At 42.0% G+C, this 14,885-nt stretch overlaps 2 pseudogenes; one reads left to right on the top strand and one right to left on the bottom strand.

The window, feature by feature from the left end:
- Window positions 1–6,398: 6,398 nt before the first annotated feature.
- LOC144828154 (insulin-like growth factor 2 mRNA-binding protein 1 pseudogene) lies at window positions 6,399–10,174 on the bottom strand (annotated as a pseudogene).
- A 4-nt stretch (window positions 10,175–10,178) lies between these two features.
- On the top strand, window positions 10,179–10,900 carry LOC144828155 (insulin-like growth factor 2 mRNA-binding protein 1 pseudogene; annotated as a pseudogene).
- Window positions 10,901–14,885: the final 3,985 nt, after the last annotated feature.

A 14,885-nucleotide genomic window follows, 5' to 3' on the forward strand; every position in this document is an offset into this window, starting at 1 on the left:
TCTGGGGGAAGGAGGGGTGCTGTCAAAACAAGGGGCATGCCTAACATGTCTGTCAATGTGGGCGGGGCTAACATGTCATACAAAGAGGATTGGGTCAGGCTCCTGCCAAGCTGAGAGTGACAAATTCTGCATTTCAAACTGGACAGCAATTAGAGCGCACGTTTTTGTTGATTTGATGTATTTATACGTAACTGTTCTATGAAAAAGGGACAGAGTGTAATGAAAATTGAATTAAAACGCAGCTTCTATATTTCTACAAAGCACTTTAGGAACACAATACAACCCATTTTCACAATGCTATTTCAAGGTGGCATCTTTTTTTCCACACTTTATCAACAACTGCCTCTACAGGAGAACGATGTGCGCATGAAATGTTGATCATTGCAAGTCCAGAGATTCGTTCGTGCTCCATTGTTGACCAAAGATAGGTTTTCAACTGAATTACTGTTCTGGCAATCAGTGGTGGCTGGTGAACTCTGAAAGTGGTGAGCACAAATCCATACTCCACATTGCAAGTAGAAAACGATTTTGGTGAACAAGCATGCCCACTATACCCTCTCCCCCTTCCTAAGCTATTAGAGAAACGTTATCTTTTTTTTATAACGCACAAACTGTTTTTTCCAGTATATTTTCCACACAAAACAACCCAATTTCTGGTTTAGCCAAGCACGTCTTAGCCTTCCAAGTGGTGTGGTCACTTGACAGTGAGATAGGGCACAGTGGAGAGGGCACAATGGGACAGACATTGTTGAGGGGTCGGAGAGTGATAGATGAAAACGGCAGAGAAGAGTCAGGAAAAAAGTACAGAGTAGGACTTTCTTAAGAGAAGGAGAATCACAGTGAGGAAAGGGGAAACAGCGTTTACAACGCTGTAAACACAACGCAGTAACTTTACAATGCGGTCGTTACAACGACCGCGTTGTTACCACACATGCCATTACATATCAAGTTGTATCAACGACTTGCTGTAGGGGGCGTGCAACCCCAGGGAATGTGTTGGATTTTAAATCCAACAACTTGCCTGCTGTTGCACAAACTGGAGTAGGAATAGTAATTAATACTATTCCTAAGTCCAGCACGCCCCCTACAGCAAGTCATTGAAACGACTTGCGATGTAATGGCTCGCGTGGTAACAACATGGTTGTTGTAACGACCACGTTGTAAAGCCGTGCATAGTGAATATATGCGATTTAACGTCATACATTCGAGAAAAGTCCACACAATAGTATAAGGCTAACACAAAATGGAATACTGGAGAGTGACACATAGCAGATATAGAGGTGGAACATAGGACATGAGTGATATATAGAAGGAGCAGACTATGACATATTGATAATAGAAATGGTCGAGAAAGACAAGAGGGCCGAAAATGAAGGGATGAGAAAAGTGGCAAATAATAGAGGGTGGGAATTTGATGACACAGAAGAGACAACTGTAGCCGGGAAGAGAGGATGGGAAGAAAGAAATTGGAGAGAGAATATACAATAAAGAAAGTGGTAAATGCAAAAAACAGAATGTCATTGGCAATCGAGGGGAAGGCTGGGTAAAAGAAGTTAGAAAGTTACATTAGTACTTTGAGGACAGGAACGCTGGGAGAGAGAGAAAAGTTGACACTATGGTGATGGCAAAAAGTGTTAAAAGGAAGAAAAGCTGTAATCAAGGAAAAGAGACAAAAGAGGGAAGAGACACTGGGGTAAGAAAAGCATGGGAGAGAGTCAGGGCGACAGGGAACCCAAGGGGAGACATTATGGTGAGAACGAGAGCAAGAGACATAAAAGAGAAAAGACATCAGAATAAGTAATTCAATAATCTTAATCTCACAATACTGAAGTGATGGGGGAGATGCCTGCTATTTTCCAGATTTTTTCTTATCAAGCCCAAATAACAAACCGGCCTTCCCTTTTTTTCACAATACGTGTGGTGTGCGCTGGTTACAAAAATAATGAGAAAAGAACAGGCATTTCAAAATCCAACTGTTTGGTTTAGTGGTTCCCCTTTTATGTGCTTGGCAATGTGCCTTTCTGTAAACTTGAAAATAAACCAGGATCTGTGATGCACAGCGAACTGCCTTGCTGATTCAGGTACACTTATTTTTGCATAAGTGTCTGCACCACTGCTTTTTCCATCCCAAAACTGTAGACAGAACAACGGGAGCCGGGCCACACAATCAAGGCAGGCCAGGCAAAGTTATAGGACCAGGCAGCACTGACAGTGACGCAGCCCGCATAATTATGTGTCAACCCTATGAGAGTTATCGGATCACTGAAACAATATCGACATCAAGAATATCGAGTTACAAAAATATCGAGGTAAAAATATAGAATACCAAAATATCGACCTCCTATCTCCAAACAGGTAAGTACAAAAATATTGAATCAAAAATATCGATGTAAAAAATATAGTTAGTCAAAATATCGAATTTTTTAAAATACTTTAAATTAATTAAAAAATGTAATAAATATAATTAACCTAAACATACTTAAAATACTTAAATAACCTTAAAATTAATAAATAATTAATGCAAGTAAAAAAAACATACCAATTGATTTGTTAATATATATATATATATATATATATATATATATATATATATATATATATACGTAATATTAATAAAAAAATTACAATATTTTTACCGTAGGATAGCGGAAAGGGTACAATTTACTATTACCACTCCAGTGAGTGCAACAGTAGGGAAAGCGTTGGATAGTGTAGGGGTAAAAATTACTATTCCAACTCCAGAGAGTGCAACAGTAGGGAAAGCGTTGGATAGCGTAGGGGTAAAAATGACTATTCCCACTCCAGAGAGTGCAACAGTGGGGAAAGCGTTGGATAGCGTAGGGGTAAAAACGACTATTCCCACTCCAGAGAGTGCAACAGTAGGGAAAGCGTTGGATAGCGTAGGGGTAAAAATTACTATTCCCACTCCAGAGAGTGCAACAGTAGGGAAAGCGTTGGATAGCGTAGGGGTAAAAATTACTATTCCCACTCCAGAGAGTGCAACAGTAGGGAAAGCGTAGGATAGCGTAGGGGTAAAAATAACTATTCCCACTCCAGAGAGTGCAACAGTAGGGAAAGCGTTGGATAGCGTAGGGGTAAAAATTACTATTCCCACTCCAGAGAGTACAACAGTAGGGAAAGCGTTGGATAGCGGGTGGGTAAAAATTACTATTCGCACTCTAGAGAGTGCAACAGTAGGGAAAGCGTTGGATAGCGTAGGGGTAAAAATTACTATTCCCACTCCAGAGAGTGCAACAGTAGGGAAAGCGTTGGATAGCGGGTGGGTAAAAATTACTATTCCCACTCCAGAGAGTGCAACAGTAGGGAAAGCGTTGGATAGCGTAAGGGTAAAAATTACTATTCCCACTCCAGAGAGTGCAACAGTAGGGAAAGCGTTGGATAGCGGGTGGGTAAAAATTACTATTCCAACTCCAGAGAGTGCAACAGTAGGGAAAGCATTGGATAGCGTAGGGGTAAAAATTACTATTCCCACAACAGTAGTGAAAGTAAATACTTCATATATAAATAAAAATAAATTAAAAAATAATACCAATTAAAAATTAATTAAAAGTAATTAACAATTTTATATAATATAATAATAATCAATTAAAAATACAAATACAAATTAATTATTAAAAATTATTTCCTATTAATACAAATTATTTACTGATAAACAATTAATTAATTAACAATTAAAAAATAATTCAAAATTAGAACAAAAAACCAATAAATACATTAAAATATTTAATTAATTACAATTAAATTACTTCCCACCCTATTCCCCTATAAACCCACAACCCGCTACAGAAAATAAATTAATAAAATTAACATAATTATCAATTAATCAATTAATTAAAATTAATCACCAATTATATTTTAATTAATTACAAATTAACAATTAATTAACAATTAATACACAATAAATACCAATAAATAAATTAGAAAATGTAATTAATTATAATTAAATTACTTCCCACCCTATTCCCCTATAAACCCACAACCCGCTACAGAAAATAAATTAATAAAATTAACATAATTATCAATTAATCAATTAATTAAAATTAATTACCAATTATATTTTAATTAATTACCAATTAACAATTAATTAACACTTAATTCAAAATAAATACCAATCAATAAAGGAAAACATTTAATTAATTATAATTAAATTACTTCCCACCCTATTCCCCTATAAACCCAGAACCCGCTACAGAATTATATTACGCAAAAATTTAATACCATAAAATTAATTATTTAAAATAAATTATAAAATAAATATACACTTTTCACACATATACTAAGTTTAAGTTTAAAATATTTATTAAGCGCAACATACACCTGAGCGGTTTCTTGGCGCTGAGATAGCAAACAGCCTGCTGGGCAGAGTCAATCGCTAAGACATAAGCCGAAGAGGGGAATAAAGGTTTAAGACAGAAAGGCCTGAGTGAATAAAAATGTTTTCAATGATTTGCGGAAAATGGAATACTGGGTGAGAGACCTAAGGTGAAGGGGAAGAGAATTCCAGAACATGGGGGCGAGGGTGGAAAATTTCGAGCCACCCTGTTTTTTTTTCCTGTAGCGAGGGACTGCTAAAAGATGTTGGGCCGAGGAACGGAGGTCTCTGCCAGGGACATAAGATTTGATGGATGAAGATATAAAGAGAGGGGCCAGGCCAGTCCTGGCCTGAAACGCCATGCAGCCTAATTTGAACAAGGCGCGTTCCCGAACGGGGAGCCAGTGGAGGGTCTTCAGGAGGGGAGAGGTATGATGGAATTTGGGGAGACCGACTAACATAAAAAATCACTTTAACAATTTGGATATTAATAAAAAATTGAATTTAAGTTACTTACCTCAAATTCGATATTTTTGTTGTCTATATTCTGTCCATTCTCTATTTTCTTCTCTATATTCTGTCCATTCTATATTTTTGTAGTCTATATTCTGTCTATTCGATATTGTGTCCATTCTATACTTTTAATTCGATATTAATGCAAATCAATATTAAAAACTAGATATTTTGAGTGTATACCAACTCAGATAGGGTCGGATTTACATAAGATTGACGTGACACACAGCCTCGGAATGGGCTGTGCTTGGGAATGCCCAGAGGCAGCATTATATCCAGAACGAAGGAACTGATGGCCTTCCAACTCCAATTACATTGCACTATGACTAAGGGGTGTCAAGAGATAAGCCCTGCCTCATACCGCCATGCTTAGAGCACCATACGTGCACACATTTTTTAGGTTGTCATACAGTGCCTGGCTGCCTGACCTGCTCTCGGACCAAGAGAGTCCAAGCACTGACTGTAAGGATTTTAAAACTAAGGGCCCGATTCACAAAAGTAAACTGAGAAGGAAGTCTAAATTTACGACTTTCGGTATTCACAAAGGGCATTTACAAGTAGTAAAGTTAGACTTTTGTCTCAGATAAACTTTAGTTTTGGTCTTAAGGCTAACTGAGACAAAACTTAAGTTAAACTGAGACAAAAGTCTAACTTTACAACTTGTAAATGCCCTATGTGAATACCAAAAGTCGTAAAGTTAGACCTCCTTCTCAGTTTACTTTTGTGAATCGGGCCCTAGATGTTTAAGCAGTATGGTGACAATTTGCAAATGGGTACTGATTCGAGTCAGCACGGGGCGGAGATCCAGCGTCCTAATGGAGAAATTGCCCCTGCTGGCAATGCTATTGTCATAGGCAAAGTGGCAAATATTTTTAGCAGCCAGTATATGCTGGGACAGACGTCAAGGTGAGCATGACTTCAGGTGTCCATTATATTTTCTGGCCTTTCTTCAATAGGTACCGTCAGCCACGCCATTACCCATATGTCATTCTCAGTTTTTAAAGCCTTGCATGTACCAGGTAAATCGCCCTCTTGCAAGTCGAGAACAGTCTCCAAGTTGACATACCATGGTACCAAATACAGCATTGTGCACACCTTTTTCACATGCTTGCTGAATCTCGCTGACAATTCATTCAATAAATTGGCAATAAATGGTTTAAAAATGTAAATCCGATAGTAGGGCTTTAGAGGCGCTGGTCTTGTAAATGGCCAGTTGTGTCTGCCTGCCAGTGAGGCATTGCCAGAGGGTCCTGTGCGGAAAGGGTTAATTTCAACCATTTATCTAATAACGTAGACATAAATGTTTTGTTCATCTTGCGATAAAGTGTCACTCGAAAGCATTATAATGTTACACCACGGTATTATGTAAATAGTTAAAATAGCCCTTTTTAGGTCTCGGGCCTAGCGTCACACTGCGTAAGCAGTGTGGGCGGAGCCCGAGATTTAATGAATTCAACAGTGTGCCTTATTCCGCCTCTCTCTTCCATTGGCTAGCTTCGTAAATGGAGGCTAGCCATTGGAAGAGAGGTGTGTCAATTACTATTTTCCCCGCCTAGATGCGATCCGTGGGCGTTTCTGTCTCTTTTTTTAAGTCCCGCCCCCCACACCCTCCCTCTCGCCAAGGTCCCATACTCTTTTCCCCGGCTTGATGCGATCCGTGGGCGTTGCGTCTGTGTCTGTGCCTGTCTCTCGCCTTCAGCTCTTTCTGGAGCTGCTCGGCTCCGCTCACCCCCCCTTCCCTTTGCCCGCAGCCCGCAGCCCTCCTCCGTCCTGCTCTCGCCCCCTCTGCCCACAGCCCTCCTCCGTCCTGCTCTCGCCCCCTCTGCCCGTAGCCCTCCTCTGTCCTGCTCTCGCCCCCCTTCACTCTGCCCGCAGCCCTCCTCCGTCCTGCTCTCGCCCCCCCTTCCCTCTGCCCACATCCCTCCTCCGTCCCGCTCTCGGCCAGACCGCTTCTTGAATGATATCTGTTGTCCCACAAAGTTGTTATGTACAAGGATTTTCAAAGGTACATAATCAGCCGTTTTCGTGTCTTTGCCTTCTTTGTGCATGATTTCAAGAATCATCTTGCAGGCCGCCGAGCACCCTTCCGGCGTAGAGTGGATGCTGATCGCCTTCTCTGCAGCACCAGCATTCTCCTTCCTGTGCACGTCGATCTTTGACTGCGTCTGTTTCGTAATGTTTCGTATTGTGGCCCCCTCCTTGCCTATGATGGCACCCACATACTGCGTGGGGGTGTACAGTCATAATATCGAGTCAATTATTTCGACTGGACAGAATATCGAGTAAAAAATATAGAATGGACATAATATCGACTAGACATAATATAGACAACAAAAATATCGACTAGAGAAAATTAATATCGAATAGAATGGACATAATATCGAATCAAAAATATAGAATGGACATAATATCGACTAGACATAATATAGACAACAAAAATATCGAATTTAAGGTAAGTTAATAATAATTTTTATTTTTTGTGTAATATAAGTCTGTAGCGGGTTGTGGGTTTATAGGGGAATAGGGTGGGAAGTAATTTAATTCTAATTAATTAAATATGTTAATTTATTTATTGATATATATTTAGAATTAATTGTTAATTAATTATTAATTGGTAATTAATTAAAATATAATTGGTAATTAATTATAATTGATTAATTGATAAATATTTAAATTTTAGTAATTTATTTTCTGTAGCGGGTTGTGGGTTTATAGGGGAATAGGGTGGGAAGTAATTTAATTATAATTAATTAAATATGTTAATTTATTTATTGATAATAATTTAGAATTAATTGTTAATTAATTATTAATTGGTAATTAATTAAAATATAATTGGTAATTAATTATAATTGATTAATTGATAAATATTTTAATTTTAGTAATTTATTTTCTGTAGCGGGTTGTGGGTTTATAGGGGAATAGGGTGGGAAGTAATTTAATTATAATTAATTAAATATGTTAATTTATTTATTGATATTTTTTAAAAATTAATTGTTAATTAATTATTAATTGGTAATTAATTAAAATATTATTGGTAATTAATTATAATTGATTAATTGATAAATATTTTAATTTTAGGGTTCAGGGTCAGTTGTCAGTTTTTGGGTAAAGGGGTATTTTTAGGGTTCAGGGTCAGTTTTCAGTTTTTGGGTAAAGGGGTATTTTTAGGGTTCAGGGTCAGTTTTCAGTTTTTGGGGTAAAGGGGTATTTTTAGGGTTCAGGGTCAGTTTTCAGTTTGTAGGTAAAGGGGTATTTTTAGGGTTCAGGGTCAGTTTTCAGTTTTTGGGTAAAGGGGTATTTTTAGGGTTCAGGGTCAGTTTTCAGTTTTTGGGTAAAGGGGTATTTTTAGGGTTCAGGGTCAGTTTTCAGTTTTTGGGTAAAGGGGTATTTTTAGGGTTCAGGGTCAGTTTTCAGTTTTTGGGGTAAAGGGGTATTTTTAGGGTTCAGGGTCAGTTTTCAGTTTGTAGGTAAAGGGGTATTTTTAGGGTTCAGGGTCAGTTTTCAGTTTTTGGGTAAAGGGGTATTTTTAGGGTTCAGGGTCAGTTTTCAGTTTTTGGGGTAAAGGGGTATTTTTAGGGTTCAGGGTCAGTTTTCAGTTTGTAGGTAAAGGGGTATTGTTAGGGTTCAGGGTCAGTTTTCAGTTTTTGGGTAAAGGGGTATTTTTAGGGTTCAGGGTCAGTTTTCAGTTTTTGGGGTAAAGGGGTATTTTTAGGGTTCAGGGTCAGTTTTCAGTTTGTAGGTAAAGGGGTATTTTTAGGGTTCAGGGTCAGTTTTCAGTTTTTGGGTAAAGGGGTATTTTTAGGGTTCAGGGTCAGTTTTCAGTTTTCGGGTAAAGGGGTATTTTTAGGGTTCAGGGTCAGTTTTCAGTTTATGGGTAAAGGGGTATTTTTAGGGTTCAGGGTCAGTTTTGGGTTTTTGGGGTACAGGGGTACTTTGTAAAAATAAAGTAAAATTACATTTAAATTACATTTATTTAATAAAATTAAATTATATTAAATTATATTATAATATTTTTTATTAATTTATATTCAAAAAATTATTATATACTTACCAATACTTATGTTGTAATGGTATGCGTTGTAAAGGTATATGCGTTGTAAAATCTTGCGTTGTAAATGTATGCGTTGTAAAAGTTTTTGCGTTGTAAAAGTTTTGTTGTAATGGTAGGCGTTGTAAAAGTATGCGTTGTAACGTCATACATCCCTGGAGTGGGAATAGTAATTTTAACCTCTACGCTATCCAGCGCTTTCCCTACTGTTGCACCCACTGGAGTGGGAGTAGTAAATTTTACCTCTACGCTATCCAACACTTTTGCTAATGTTGAACTCACTATAGTTGTAACAATAAATTTTAAACATTTTCTAAAATGTTATATATGTTTATTTAATAATATGTTTAATATATATATATATATATATATATATATATATATATATATATATATATATGTGTGTGTGTAATTTTTGGTGATATAATTTTTTTAATTATATAAATTATTTATTAAAATTATATTTTTTTAATAATTATTTCTAAGTTTATATTAAATATATTTATTACTATATTAGTTTTAACTTACTTTTAAGACATTTTAAAAAATCGATATTTTGACAGTCTATATTTTTGTAAGTCGATATTTTGGAGTCGATATTTTGGTACTTACCTGTTTGAAGATAGGGAGTCGATATTTTGTCAATCGATATTTTTGACTCGATATTTGTGTATCTCGATATTTGTGTCGTCGATATTATGTCAGTGATCCCTGCGTGGGCACTAGCAGTCTGAGGGGATTTCAGCAGAGTGATGCTTTGTGGGCCCTGCGGAAGGGCCTGGAGACCCTTGTCTGGCCCCCCACGGGCTCCTGGTCCTCCTCGGCGCCCATTCTCTGGAGGCGGGGCAGACTGTTCGGCCGGAATGTAAGAGACCTTCATGACGTGCGTCTCCATCTGGTGCCCATTTAGCTTCATGATGGCCTGTCTGGTGTGCTCTCTATTTGCGTAGGTGACCTTCACAACCGCTGTTTCACTGTCTGTATTCACTAGTTCACAATTTTCAACAGTTCCATACTGGGCTAGTAAGCCATCCAAAACCTCCCATCGAAGCTGAGGTGGTATGTTCCGAATTTGTATTTTTCGGCTCCTTTGTTTTTTAGGGACAGAGTGCTCGATCTCTAGCTGTTTTCCGTGTAACTCCACTTTCCCCAAGAATGGCCCATTGCTCGTCGGGACAGTCCACGAAGGCATAGCCCGCCTTGAGAAGGAACTGGCCGGCCACGGGGATGTGCTGTTCCTGGAAGACCCGCTCCTTGTCTGGGGCCGTGACGGCCTCACTCAGGTTGGAGCAGCCCACAGAAACCAAAATTACGATTTCACCCCTGCAGGACTTAACTCTTTACAACCCGGAAATGACTATCACTGTCAAGGGCTCGATAGAGAACTGTTTCAGAGCAGAGCAGGAAGTGATGAAGAAAGTCCGTGAAGCCTATGAGAATGATGTTGCTGCCATGAGTTTGCAGTCGCACCTTATTCCTGGCCTCATTCTGGCTGCTGTTGGCCTCTTCCCTGGCTCCTCTGGAGGGATACCTCCTTCCCCAGGTGGTGTTCCTGGTGCTGCCCCCTACAGCTCCATGATGTCCCCAGAACAAGAAACGGTGCATCTTTTTATACCAGCACAGGCAGTGGGAGCAATCATTGGAAAGAAAGGTCAGCATATCAAGCAGCTATCCAGATTTGCAAGTGCTTCTATAAAGATTGCTCCACCAGAGACTCCAGAGTCTAAAGTACGAATGGTAATAATTACTGGACCGCCAGAAGCACAGTTTAAGGCCCAAGGGAGAATTTATGGCAAGCTGAAGGAGGAAAACTTCTTTGGACCGAAGGAAGAATCAAATTAGAGACTCACATTAAAGTGCCTGCTACAGCTGCTGGGCGCGTTATTGGCAAAGGAGGCAAAACAGTAAATGAGCTGCAGAACTTGACTGCTGCAGAGGTGGTTGTGCCACGGGATCAGAGCCCTGATGAGAATGAACAAGTAATTGTGCGAATCACTGGACACTAAGTTGCTCTAAATCATGGGTACTCACAAACTTTCTCTCTGGGGCCAAATATACAGTCTTGTATGTGTCAGAGGGTCGCACCAGTGGGGGCGGGGTCAGTGGGGGAAGGGGCGGGGCTAAAGCAAACAAAAATTGTGACCATGAGGTTAAACACAGGTCCCTGCAGCAGACACCTTCGTCCACTGAGCCACCAGACCCAGCATACACACATCTTTCTCTCTCTCCCTCCTTCTCTCCCTCCTCTCTCTCTCCCTCTGTGTCTCCCTCCCTCTCTCTCCTTCCCTCTCCCTCCCTCTGAGTCTCCCTCCCTCTGTGTCTCCCTCCCTGTCTCCCACTCTCCCTCTGTGTCTCCCTCCCGGTCTCCCTCTGTGTCTCCCTCTGTGTCTCCCACTCTCCCTCTTTGTCTCCCTCCCAGTCTCCCACTCTCCCTCTGTGTCTCCCTCCCAGTCTCCCACTCTCCCTCTGTGTCTCCCTCCCAGTCTCCCACCCTCCCTCTGTGTCTCCCTCTGTGTCTCCCACTCTCCCTCTGTCTCCCTCCCTCCCTCCCTGTCTCCCACTCTCCCTCTGTGTCTCCCTCCCTGTCTCCCACTCTCCCTCTGTGTCTCCCTCCCTGTCTCCCACTCTTCCTCTGTGTCTCCCTCCCAGTCTCCCACTCTCCCTCTGTGTATCCCTCCCTCCCTCCCTCTGTGTCTCCCTCCGTCTCTCCCTCCCTCGGCATCTCCCTCCCTCCGTGTCTCCCTCCCTCACTCTGTGTCTCCCTCCCTGCCTCCCACTCTGTTTCCCTCCCTCCCTCTGTGTCTCCCTCCCTCCCTCTGTGTCTCCCTCCCTCCGTGTCTCCCTCCCTCACTCTGTGTCTCCCTCCCTGCCTCCCACTCTGTTTCCCTCCCTCCCTCTGTGTCTCCCTCCCTCCCTCTGTGTCTCCCTCCCTCCGTGTCTCCCTCCCTCCCTCTGTGTCTCCTCCCTGTCTCCCACTCTGTTTCCCTCCCTCCCTCCGTGTCTCCCTCCCTCCGTGTCTCCCTCCCTCTGTGTCTCCCTCCCTCCGTGTCTCCCTCCCTCCCTCTGTGTCTCCCTCCCTGTCTCCCAATCTCTGTTTCCCTCCCTCCCTCTTTGTCTCCCTCCCTCCCTCTGTGTCTCCCCCCGTGTCTCCCTCCCTCTGTGTCTCCCTCCCTGTCTCCCACTCTCTGTTTCCCTCCCTCCCTCTGTGACTCCCTCCTGCCCTCTCTCTGTGTCTCCCTCCCTCTGTGTCTCCCTCCCTCCCTCTCTGTCCTCTCACCTGCGTGTGTGTGTGTCAGTCCTCAGCCCGGGCTGAGACAGCTTCCCCAGCCCCGCGCACTCAGCGTGCCAAGTACTTCAGGGGTCTTTAAAAGACCATTTACATGTTAATTAGGCTTTGTTGAATTTCACCCCTTAGGCCCCTGCAGCTCCCCTCTGACAATCACTGGAATCCTCCGGGATCACACAGAGCAGAGTCTGAGTCCGCGCTGCTGCGGCTGTATTTGAACACTATTTATTTTATTTCTTTTTAAGCACAAGTGTCTGCAATGTCCGCGGGCCGCCCAGGAAGGCTTGCCGGGCCGCCACCGGCCCGCGGGCCGTACTATGAGTACCCCTGCTCTAAAGGAAGGTTGACCAAGCCCAACATCAGACCGCCTCTTGAATTATATCTGTTGTGAGGGCTCAGCTGGACGGATGGTTAGTTGGGGTCTGTGGCCTTTCAGTAACAGTGGGATTCAGTGGAGCTGGCAGGGAGCACCACGGCACTGAGAATGCTTGAAATTTCTTTTAAGTCCTTGTCTCAAAATTAGTTTTATTTCAATTTATGAGTGTCGATGTCTGTTTCACTCACTCTCACTAGAACTATAAACACCTTTGCTTTTAGCTAGATTTGATAACTTTCTCCCCACTCCCTCTACTCTGCACTACCCTCCCATACATTGCCAGCTGCTGCTTTACCCTGCCTTTACTGTTTCACACTGCTTTTAATCACCCTCCATTTCACTCGTTCCCTCTTATCCGCCTTCCATTTGCTCCTCTGGTCTTCTCTACCCTACTTGACTTCCTTCCCTTTGCGTGCATTTCTCTGCCCTCATTTGTACCCCCTTATCATTACGGTCTCCTAACCTGTCACGTTTTTAATGTTTTTGCCTTTTCTCTCCTTGCTCCCTGCCCTACCTTTCTCTGTTGCACTCTTTTATTTCTTGGCCATCTGTTCTCCCCACATGACTTCTGCTCTGACGATCCCTTCCAGTCTTCAAGTGCCCCCTTACCTCGTTCTGCTCTCATTTGACCTCCCATGAGCTCCCCAACATACTTTCTTCTAGTAACTGGTGCTTTGTGTGCCTCCCTATATACCTTTAGTCTCTCACAATTGTTGATTGGGTAAGTGTTCCATGTACCTGGGGATTCTCTCCTCCTCTCTGTGTCTGTTTATAGCTCGTTGCTTGTGCTTGCTGTCCTGCCCCCTCGTTCGTTGTGCTTGCTCTCCTGCCCTGCTATTGGCATTGTAAATGACAATGCAATTTATTTATGTTTTAAAAAAAAAACATATATAAAAATATTGTCATGAGCAATGCCAATAGCTCTAACTTTAAAAATGCAGAGACCATTGCATTGTAAATGCTTGTTTCTCAATGTAATGCTCATAAAAACTGTATCTCAAAAAAGCCCAGAATGTAACATGTTACTCTCTCAAATACCAAGACTGTCCAAAGGTATCGGTCACACAAAGGGGATGCTTTACAAATGTGTCATATACTTGTCAACCCCCAAAAACACAAAAGGAAGTTCAGATTTTGCAATGTGTCCTTATGCATTGTTGTTATAAACTTTTGCACCAACAATCATTAATTTAATGCCAGTTAAGCCATTAAAGTATGGTACTTTAATGCGTAAGTGCTGGAAGTAAGGGTGTGTAGGGTGCTGCCCTAGAGCACCCCCAAAATATCCATGCTGGAATCTAGAGAATGAAGCAGGAATAAAAATGGCTTTACATTTTGATTATTAAATAGCTGCATTTTCAAAGGTGGAGGTCAAATGTCAGGTTGTGTATTCTGCAGCAAACACAATACTTGGCAATGATGCTCCTGCCACAAAGTTCCACTCCTCAACTCTTCAGCTTGTGCAGCTCCTATGCCACAACAGTCCCCGAGAAAGGTACCCGGGACTCTCCCAGAGGAGGAAAACTGGCCTTTTAATAGTATTCTATGGAGTTGATCTGCAGGTAGCATTGTCATCCTTTCATGCAGCCCCTCCCAAAGGACTCTTTCTCCAGCTGCAGGTCATGTGTCTCCTGGGTTCCCCTTGCATGGGGCTCTTCTGCTTCTTCGCCACTGTCCTTGAATGCAAAAAGAGACAGATCCACAGCACTGTTCACCATTTGTCTGGTGAGTAGAGCCATGATGTGTATTCACTACACTTGCACAGACACCAAACCCTGGGATATGGCACAGGCAAGAATTCCTTTTGAAAGTAAGAGCTTCACCTGCACTGCCTTTCTCTTACCACTTGATGTGCGCACCTTCCCACTCCCCGCCTCTGCCGCATAGCTCTTCAAAAGTGCTGATTTGATATCCCTGCCTTCAGACAAGGCCATCACCTTGGCAGTCCGTCTTACAGAAGACAAAGCTGGGGGAGGGGGCAGGGGGCAGGGGGCAGAGAGGGTTGCTCAAGCTCTTTTAGTGGCTTGCTGGCTCAGTCTGGCTTAAACCCTTCCTGAAATGGCCCCTAAAATTAACTTCTCAGTGTGCAAAAATCATAGGCTAAAACCACAACCTGATCTTCAGCTCCAGTGGAAATGAAAGAGAAGTGAAATTGTTTCTCTTTTTACTATTATAACAATATACATCAGGAAGGATGGGGCATGCAGCCAGCGGAACCTTGGCAGCCCGGACTGAAGAAGATGAGGGGGGTCTCTGAAGCCCTGTAGCCCAATGGGAGTGCGCGCATTCTGATAAGTGTTGACTTACATATCCCTATCCCCTGATTTTG

The sequence above is a fragment of the Lissotriton helveticus genome, chromosome 4_1 (genome assembly GCF_964261635.1).
Source record: "Lissotriton helveticus chromosome 4_1, aLisHel1.1, whole genome shotgun sequence".
Classification (NCBI taxonomy): domain Eukaryota; kingdom Metazoa; phylum Chordata; class Amphibia; order Caudata; family Salamandridae; genus Lissotriton; species Lissotriton helveticus.